The following is a 10541-nucleotide window of genomic DNA, read 5'->3' as shown; positions in this document are numbered from 1 at the left end:
TAAGCTGATTGGTAGCATGCCTTCTGCATGAGTTGAGCACGAGCACGGAAGCATGGGGCAAGCCTATAGGAGCAACTTCCTTATGCTAATGCCACCAAACCAGGAAGGGTGGCGCCCAGGAAGCGGGCGCCATCTTAGGGCGTTGGTCAGCTACAGTGGAAGGGCGGTGTTCAGCCATAGTGGGACTCAGCTTCGGCCGTAGGCCGGCCCCTACATAGTGGGAATCTCGAACTTCACTTGCCCCCGAACTCCTGATTTCTCCCTCTAAACCTGCTCCACCTACAGTCTTTCCCATGTCAGTAAGTGGCAACTTCATTTTACCAGATACTCAGGACAAAAACCTCTTTCTTTCATACCCCACATCCAATCCATCATCAAACCTTATTGGCTCTGTCTTCAAAGTATATCCGGAATCTACCACTTCTCAGCACCTTATCCCCTCTCCTCTCGTCTGAGCCATCAGTCTTGCCCATGGCCTTGCTGGGCCCAGCCTTACACCAACCCTTACAGTCTATTCTCAACAGCCATCAGTGATCCTTTTAAAATGTGTGTCAGATCACATCACTCTCTGCCAAAATCCTCCTTAGAGAAAAGCCCAAGTCCTCACAATGGCCTCCAAGGCCATACAAAACCTGGCCCCACAACCTCTCTAGCTTCATCTCCCCACTTGCTCACTTCGTTCTGGACGTTTTGGCCTTCTTGCTCTCCCTCAAGTCTGCTAGTCACTCTCCTACCTCAAGGCCTTTGCAAATGCTGTTCTCTATGGAAGGAATGCTTTTCCTCAGATCAGTTCACCCCCTCCACTCTTGTATGTCTGTTCACTAAGGCCTTCCCTGACCACCCACTATGTAACATTGCACCTCTATCTTCAGAGCTGAATTCCTTATATTTTCTTTAGCATATTTGTCACCATCGTATTTTACTTATACATTTGTCTGTCTTCTCCATTAGCATATAAGCATATAAAGCAGGTTTTTTTTGGAAGGGGTCTGCTTGATCATTGCTGTTTCCCAGCATATAACACGAACAAAATAGCCATGAATGAATGAATGAATGAATGAATGAATGAGTGCTTTTATCCCTCTAAATCCCTGTTGGAACCTCAGGTAAACATAGAGGCATGATGGGAGGAAAGTCCAAGAAAGGGGTCCTTTTCCCCGCTCCTCACAGCTGTTCCCTCAGTCCAGAATATTCTTCTCTCCTTCACGTAATTCCAACTCATCCTTGAGGGGTCAACTTAATATTACTTCTTCAGCCTAAGGGACTAAATTAGGCTCCTGCTAAATGCTTCTGTAGTTTCAGTATTTCTTTTCATAGCACTTTGCATGCTCAGAATCTTATAATAAATTATTCATAGCTATTGTTTAATGTCTGTTTTTTTCCCATTAGACTGAGTATGGCCAGGCAGGGACTGCATCCATCTTCCCCTACAGCTGGGTCCTGGCGTGAAGCACATGGCTTGGCACATGTCACATTCTCAGTGACAGTTGACACTTGAGAGATCATGGGATTTAAAATGTGCAGTGGAAGATTGAGACATGGAGAAGCCTGCCCACCATGTCACAGGTAGGCTCTCACATATAGTGTTGAATATTTATTTATTTATTTATCAATTTCTAATGTTGAATATTTAAATGAGAGATGGAAACCTTTCCAGGGAGGAGATGAGGCCAGGCCCACCTGAGTTGTGTGAGGCAGCCAGGTCTGTGTTTGACCCCTTGGCTCTTCTGATTGGGACACTCAGTGTCACATTATGAGTTCAGTTTGCAAATCCAGCTTCCAGAGACCTTCGCTTGCTCAGAGTCAGGATCTGCTACCTGTGGGTAAGGAATGCCCTGCTCAAGATCTTGATCTTGGCTTTCACATGTCAGGCAGCCATCAGGGGTTTTACCTAAGAGGGGAAAAAAATGCATTTCTCACTCAGTTGAAAGTACATACAATTTTAGAGCTGGAGGAGACCATTTAATCCTGCACTCTCATTTCGCAGAAGAGAAAACTGAGGCTTAAAGATTTGAATGACTGGCCTGAGGTCACACACATATTAAAGACAGAACGGAGCTAAAAATCCAGAAATCTCATATCAACATGTGCTCTTCTCACTGTGCAACAATTATGATTTTTTTCTTCTCCCCTGAAATAAAACTCCTTTTGAAAGAAGCTTAGCAATGACATGAAGAAATAAAAGTTTCTTAAAAAGTAAACTATTACACATTAACAAGTACTTTAAAAAAGTACTAGTGAACTAAATATAATGTGTTACCTTTATTAACGCTTAACTGTGGATTTGAATTTAACCTGATTTCTTTCCCTGAGGCTTGAGTAGAAGCCTTCTTCCAGCTCACCCTGACTTCTTAGTTCTCAGCTTCCCAACCCCAGACCAGGTCCAAGACTGCCACGTTCACTCAACTTTCTGACTCAAGGCGCTTCTCGTGTGAGGGCAGATCATTCCTCTCCTGGGCTGATGAAATGCACTCATGAACTCTGTTCTCTGGTCTCCTTCCTTCTTCTCCAGCCCCTCCCCCTCCTCCCTTCCCCCTTCTGTCCTCTCTCCCTGATGCTGTTATTCTGCTGAAAACCTGATTCTCTTTTCTCCGAAGTTTCCACTTGCTTCATTTACACTTCATTATGGATATATTTGGTTTTGCTTGAAGTTTGCTGGTAATTTGAATATAATCAGTAAGATTTCTCAAAGACATCCTTATAGCTGTACCGCAAATTTGGTATTTTGACTAATAATTATTACTATAAATGACTAATAGTTATTACTATCAGGGTACAGAGTCCAGGGAACTGGGAAACATCCTGTTCACCTGCCAGGCAATTAGAATTAGTCGGGACAAGTAGGCCTGGTGAGTCGCTGAGCAGGTCTGTATGGCGATACCTCTCACCACTGTACTGCCAGGCCCTGGTCCAAGCCACCACCATCTCTGACCTGAATTTTTGCAATAGCCTCCTCACAGGTCTCCCTGCTCCTACCCTTGCTTCAATCCTCCACAGTCTGTTCTCAATGCACCAGCCACCATGATTTATCCAAAACGGAAATGTGGTCCTGTCACCCCTCAGCCCCAAGCCCTGTAATGGTTCTCCGCTCCTCAGAGAGAAAGCTGAGTGTAAGCACTTACCCCAACCTGGAGGACTCCCTTCTCCTTTGGTTAATTCTCTGATTTCCTTTCCTATTGCTCATCACTCATTCCTGACCCTCTGTGCACCTCCCACACCAGCCCCCTTGCTATCCCTCCAACACACTGATAGCCCTGCTCTAAGGCCTTTCTACTGGCTGTTTCACTAGGTAGGTGCCCTCACTTCTGCCATGCCTTTGTTCCCATCATGCACTCTCAATGCAGACCGACTACATGGACTAATATGCCGCCTGCCCATACCCTGCACTCCCAATCCCCTTAACCTGCTCTACTTTGTCTTTTTATTCACAACACATACCACCTTCTAACATTCTATACAATGTACTACACATGTTTAATGTTCATTGTCTGTCTTCCCAAGCAAGGATGCTAGCTCTCTGAAGGGAGGAATCTATTTCATTCCCTTTTGTTCCCAAGCACCCAGAACAGGTCCTGGTGCAGAGCAGGTGCCCAAGAAATACCTGCTGAATTGAATTGCTTAGTTGCCGAGGAACTACTGATAGTTAGCAGCCAACACTTTGTGAGCATTTCCTCCTTGCCAGGCATTGATCTCAGCTTTGCAACTATAACTCATTTGATAGACAGTTAGTGCTAAGCTGTGACTGTTTTGAGTCCCTCTAAGCTATGAAATGCTACTTGTGGGTTTGCAAGTGATTCTCAGGCAGGTGAAACTTGTAGTCCTGGGTAAGGTGGGATAGGGAGGGGCTAAAAGGAGAAGGGGAGGGTATTTGAAGTTGCCAAATGATTCAATACACCAGTTTTTTTATAGTTCAAATTACCGAAATAGCCTTTAAGATATTCTATTCTACTAGCTGGGTTAGGACAGGAGGAATAAGCAAATGGAGTAAGAAAGAATTTTGAGTGCAAAAGAGGTCCCGAAACGCAGCATGCATACTACAGGTAAATAGAAACACAAAGGTTAAGAGAATTGGAAAGATACTGCTGATTTTCTGGTGTGATGCTCAAAGTTAAAAGCACACTGAAATTTGACTTTTAAAAGTTCATATGGGATCTGAGCTCCCTGAGCCTCTCGAGCCAGTGGGTCCCCGCTAGCAGAGAGGCATGGTAGCTCAGATTTCTCAGGCTCTGGCTCTGCCCGCCCCCTGGAGACCCGGGCCCACTGTGGAGCCCTGCTCTTGCTGGAGACTGTCGGAGCTGTTGGTTTCTGTCTTGAGTGGAGTGGAGTGGGGAGAGCCATCACACACTCACAGTTACTTTGGTCACCTGGGCGCTGCTGTGCCCACAGACCTGTGCTGTCTGAAAGGTGTTGTGGGCACTTGATCCCCACCTGATCCAAACAGAGGTGTGCTCGTGTGCAAAATACACACTGGACTTCAAGCACGCAGTGCCAAAAATATGAAGTATCTCAGTAAAATCTTTCTCATGTTGATTCAGGCTGAAATGACTGTTTTAGAGCTATGGCGTTAAATGAACTACAATGAAATCGTAAATTAATTATAAAGCAATTTTACTTATTTTGTTGTTGTTCTTTGTTGTTTTTTAAAGCGGCTGCTAGAAAATTTAAAACTACATCTGTGGTTCCACTGTGGCTGATACTGTATTTCTGCTGTACATCCCTGCCTTGGAAGCTCCTGGGTCCCAGGGGACCAGGGCACCCTTTTGCCACCACCCCCATCTCCATGCAGAATGTCGCTGTCACCTCCGCTGAGCAGGATCTCGGCTCCTCCTGTAGGTTCTGTGCCATCTACCAGACAGAACCATCAACCCTCTGCAGCTCCTGCAGCCCTAAAGCAGGCGCTTCCACCCAGCTTGAGTCCTCGAGATCTTCAAGCAGCCAGCGCCCCGGGCAGGGTGGAGGAGCGGAGCGTCTCCTTCCCCTTTGTGCTTCTATTGAGAGGCCCAGAGCAGAGAAAGCTGTTAGTGCTCCAGCATCTCAGAGCGCACAGAAGGCCTTTTCTTTTTTTATTTACTGCCGTCTCTGCGGGAAAACAATGGAGGTCAGCCAGGATCAGACTTTTGCTTTGTTTTGTTTCCTATATATTATATATTTGCTTTTTTTAAAAAATCCTTTCAAATAAATTTTACTGAGGTATGATTTATATGCAATAAAATGTATCTGTTTGAAGCAGATAGTCTGATGAGTCTTGACAAATGACAAACTTGTGTGACATCATCCTAATCGTGATTTAGAACTTTTTCACCAGTCTGCCTGACTGCCTGAGTCCTGGCCCAGCACAAGTCCTTGTGACATGAAGGGTTTTTGTCTTGTTTGTTTTTAATTTTGTTTGGAGAACTAGAAAGTGACTCAAACACATCTGTCAATGTAAGGTGGCCTTCAAAGAGGTATTGTTATTGTTTTCCTTAGCAGGATTCACAGAAGGGAAAGGCAGTCGATAGTTAGTAGAACTGGAAGAGCAGTGACATGGCAGGGCCCTGCGTGATTTGGCCCCACAGGTCTCTTCAGTTCTACTGCACACTGTTTTCTCCTCTCTTGCTGCAGTCCTGCCCCACTGGATCTTATTTTAGTTTTTCAACCACACCAAGATCTTTGCTTCCTCAGGGCTTTTGCACAAGCCACTGCCATAAGCTGGAGAGGTCTTTGCCCTCTGTCTGCATAGCTGGTTCTTTTTCATCCTCAGCTAAAATGGCACCATCTCATAAAGGACTTCTCAGACTGCACATTCTAAAAGCAGATCCCTCTTGTTACTCCTTTTCTTTATGTTTATCCCAGTTTATTGTATATTAATTTACTTGTGTGTGCATTTAGTATCTGTCTCCCATAGACTATGGCCTTTGTGAAAGTAGAAAATGTTCTGTACCATATTGTATTATTTGTTTACAATGACTTGTCCTTTTCCTGCACTTGCCATGGCTCACCTGTGTATGCAGTATTCTTCTTCACCTCACTGACTGTCACCTTGGCCTTGTCATCTACTCTGGCTAATGGCATATCAGTGGAAGTAAAGCACAGTACGTCTGATCAGAGGGTTTAAACATGCCTGCATGGCTTGGCTTGATTCCTCAGGGTTACCTTTTCCTGCCATGAGAAGAGCTTCCCTACATAGCTGCTGTTTCCTCTTCCTGGGACCAGCAGTGAGGACCCTGGAAGCAGACTGCACCCAATCCTGAATGCTGAAGAGGAGCTCTCCCAGCCAGGCTGCAGCTCTGTGAGCAAGAAAAATAAATGTTTGCTGCTGACAGCCGCTGGTATTTGGGGGTATTTCTTACTCAGCATTCCGGCAGCAAGGGTGTCCTATCACATGGCCGATCACACAATGGCACTCGGCACCTGTGTTGAGTGAATGAAGGAAAGGTTTTCCTTTGCAAAGCCAAAAGGTGGAGTATCTTGGTGACTTTGGAAGCTCATACTCAAGAAGAAAGGAAGGGGTGGGCTAAGGCATAGGAAGAAAGAAGAGCCCAAAGATTCTTCAGGGCAAATCTTGGAAAAAGAGCCTTGTGGCCTAGGGAAGAACTTTGAATTTGGTCCCTAAAGCCAACAGTAGTGTTTAAAGTGTCCTAATCAAAGTTCTAAAACAGAAGATATTTTCAGAACGTAGAATATTGACTGGGGGTGAGCCAGGAATTAAGATTGAGGCATATAATCTTTGAAAGTACAGAACCATAGCACAGAAGTGGAGATCTAATCCAGCAGAGAAGAGCAGCTTGTCCACAGTCATCTCTCTGCGGACAGGATGGAGACAATTTTCCACATCTTGTTTGTCCCTATGCCCTTTCCACTACTCCATGTTGAGACTGATAAAGTTTGATGGGGGAAAAGAGGATGGGGCATATGTGGGATGACATGGCAGTTCGTGTGAAGATTAGGACTGAGGGATAGCTCCTTGCTGCCCTCCCAAAAATGTCTTCATGGGAGAGGGCTATGGGGCATGAACTGAAGACTAGGGCAAGGGGTCCCCTGTGGTTTGAATCTTAAATCACCTCTTTGAAACAAGGCAGGTTACTGAGGGCTCTCCAAAGACTCAGTCACATTGACTTGAACCCAAGTATGGCCAGATTTTTAGAAGAGCAAGTCTTCTGCCCTACAATCCCATTCTGAACCCTGACCCCCACCCCAGAACAGCATTCAGGCTGGGTTCAGGGCATTTCATTGACGCAGCCCAGAGACATCCATGCCTGTCCAGAGGTCGATTGTCCCCTGTGTAGGCAGCGTGGCCCCAGGCAGAGGTGCTGGGAGGCATGTGCCTCCTCTGTAAGAGGCGGCTGCCCCATCAGCTGCTGCTGCTCTCCTTAGCACCTTGCCAGCCCGTCTGGCTCCACACTGGGTAGGCTTGTTCACTGACAATCCTGTCAGATGTTCCCAAGAAAGGCTGTGGCTGAGGGAAATGGAACACATCAATATTTTGTCACTTTTCTAGGCTTTGCTGAGTCTGGAATCCCAGGGGGCCTGGCAGTGACTTAGAGTTAAACTCGTCCCATTTCCATCCTCTGCCTTCTCCCCAACCCCAACACATTCCTCTGTCAGGGACCTGGAGAGAGAACTTGCAGGGTTCCCACAAAAACATCAACAGGTTTTTACCCAACTTTTAGGCATCTCTGAGAGAGAGTTCTGTTAGCAAGAAGACTCCATCTAGCATGAGAGACTAAGACAAAACAGGTCACGCTGCTCCTTAGAGTGTAGTCTCACTGCATCCTGGCTGCCGGTCAGATTCCTGACCCAAACAGGTCACGCTGATGCAGGAGCCCTCCATGGTCATAGCTTGGGACCCCGTCTAATAACTGCAAACGGGGGAGAATGGAATAGGTCAAAGTCTAGAATCAGATCTGCCCACTGAGGGAGGGAAGACCTTGAAGGAACAAAATCAGAGACTTGATGTCCTATCGAATAGGTTGAATGTCAGTATCTCTTTAAAGGAAGAGTCAGCTTCAGGGAACAGGGTCTTCCACTTCTCAGCTCCCTGCCTGTCTGCACATCTCATCCTGGAGAGAGTTCCAGGCTGGAAGCAGAACACCCCAGAAGACAGAGATAAGGTTTCACAAACCAGGCTGGGTGGGCAGCTGGCTTCTGCCTGGAGAACCTAAAGCAACATCCAGGGATCAGCATCCTTCCCTGCCCTTTGCCTGAGCCCTTTGCAGTGCTTGGAATGAAAGTCCTACATGCCTCAGAGTCTGTTGATGGTGCTAGAGACTGGGGACAGCTTGGGCTATGAGGGGGCAGGCCCTTTTCTGTGGTAATAGTGGGGATTAGGGAAGGAGACACAGAGGGACTAGGCTGGGAAGAAGTAGCCTAAGCTTCTAGGAACTCTGCCCACTAATAGGTCAATTGCCTGGGTGGTCATGTGGACATTGCCACACTTTGCTACGGAGGTGATGAGCAGCCCCCAAACCCGGGCAGAGGATGAACAGCCTCTCTCTCTCTTTCATAATTGCTCGTCTTCCCACTACAGGCAAGGGGGGGCTGCTCCTTAGAGTGTAGACTCACTGCATCCTGGCTGCAGGTCAGATTCCTGGTGGGGCTTCAGCTTCTGGCACTCAAGAAACTGAAAGAGAGCATGCTGGAGGTGGAAAAACACCACAGCTTAATATATTTTGAAGGACAGTGAAAAAAGACCTTGGCCCCAAATCAGATTGTTCCTGATCTAAAATTAAAAGCGACTTAAGCCTTACCATTTGAGAAGAGAGGCAGATAATGGTTATGAGGGTGGAGAACGATTGCTTTTCTTTTCACCTCCTGGCTGTGAGCAGACCTTCCCAAGATTTCTCTGGACAGGATTTATTTACTGTCTTAAAAAAAAAACTCTGCACTTTGCATGAAGATTTGCAAATGCCAGGCACATGGCATGCTGTGTGCCCAGCCAAACCTCTTGTGGATAGCCTTGAAATAAGATCATTTCACAGTAAGAAGGAGGTCAGGTTGCAAAGGGGGGAATTCATTTGGCTGCATCAATACATAGGCTGCAGCAAAACCACAGAACAAAATTCTGTGCCTTGCCATGTGTGACCAGCCAGCCCTGGATACAAACCCAAATTCCTTAAGTATCTATACCCTTCTCTGATAAGTCCTGCCCATAGGCCTCTTCCACCTTAACAGCCTCTTCTTAGAACAATAGATTGGAATTCCATTTTGCAAGGTAGGTGGATCATAAGACACTTCCAAAAATATCTAATACAGTCTTCTGAATTTAAAATGTACTATATACATATATATTATCCTCTATTTGCTTAGCCAATGTGAAAAATGAGGGGTTTTCCTTTGCCAACCAAACTATCAGAGGAGAAGCCTTGTCCACCCCCTGCTTCCTAATTTGATTCAATCAGGAGTTACTGAGCACCTACTATGTGCCCAGAGCACAGCCAAGTACCCCAGGAGCAGCAAAAGCACGTGTGGCCAGTCCCCTGACTTTTGAACACCTTTGAATCCTTGTTGGAGAGAAAAGAGATATGACATGATTAGAGATCAATGCAAGATAGAAAATGAGTGGGGAATCCAGGTGAGACAGTGCCCTGGTGGGGTGTGGGGAAGCCGAGATGAACAAAGGGCTCTGTGGGCCAGAGTTGTTGAGGACACTCAATGAGGCAGTAGGACCTAGGGTGGAATTTACCTTTCTTTTCCATTTACACTGATTTCTACTTTGTATCTGACAAAATTCTACCAAGCAACATGCCCATGGAATAACACTTAATTCAAATTTGGGGTTTCCCAAAGTGTACCAGAAGGCTCTGCTGAGGCTGATGAAATTGCCTGGGCCCTCGGTGCCCCATAAACCACAGTTAGTGAGGGCCGCCCTTGCGGGCCAGAGAACTAAGGATAGCACCACGCAGAGTAAAGAGGCTGTGTTAGGCAGCTGACAGCCCAGGGATTACATGGCAGCTGTTCTTCAGCTTGGAGCCATATTTAAGTTCTCCCTTTTTCAATTGTGAAACAGTGATAATAAGAGCACCTATTTCCTCAGGCTGTTGTGAGGATTAAATAAAGTGGGTATTTTATGTGTATGAGTAAAATGAGTATCTGACATATAGTAGATGCTCAGTAGCTATTCACTATTGTTATTCCTCTTTCATTTGGAACTCTAAACTGTTACTCCATTAAGGAACAGTGTCCTAGGGTCTAAATAAGGTATCAAGAGCATATAGACTGTACTCACCTGTTGATAGACAACCCAGACCACTTGACTTTCCTATTCATGTGGATCCTGCCTGGGGGATCAGTTTTTGGCTCTTTCTTTAGAGAGAATAGAGGTATTTGACCCCCTCCAGTCATTTACCCCTATTCATCAATTCTGGCTTGTAATGAAAAGGGCATTGAAATAAATCACAATTTATTTCCACCAAATGCCCTTCCCTTTGGTTTGTTTGTTTGTTTGGAAGCAAAAAAGAAGAGACAAGGTTGGAGCACATTTCAGATCCATAAAAGACAAATTAATTATCCCCAAGCAGAAGCTGACCTTTAGCTGGCCCCAGCTCCAGCGCCTGAGCCACAGC

The 10541-nt window shown here is 45.9% G+C and overlaps 1 long non-coding RNA gene across 2 annotated transcripts; it reads left to right on the top strand.

Annotated features, from left to right (window-relative positions):
- Positions 1 to 215: 215 nt before the first annotated feature.
- On the top strand, positions 216 to 5206 carry LOC118933928 (uncharacterized). 2 transcript variants are annotated; one of them, XR_008997086.1, is made up of 3 exons: positions 216 to 299; positions 1390 to 1566; positions 4834 to 5206. It is a non-coding gene; the product is annotated as an uncharacterized LOC118933928 (long non-coding RNA). The 2 variants fall into 2 exon arrangements; XR_005033285.2 differs by having other exon boundaries at positions 4647 to 5206.
- Positions 5207 to 10541: the final 5335 nt, after the last annotated feature.

Source organism: Manis pentadactyla, chromosome 4 (assembly GCF_030020395.1).
Source record: "Manis pentadactyla isolate mManPen7 chromosome 4, mManPen7.hap1, whole genome shotgun sequence".
NCBI classification, from domain to species: domain Eukaryota; kingdom Metazoa; phylum Chordata; class Mammalia; order Pholidota; family Manidae; genus Manis; species Manis pentadactyla.
The sequence above is the reverse complement of the archived record's forward strand: the minus strand, read 5'-3'. Positions and strand labels throughout refer to the sequence as shown.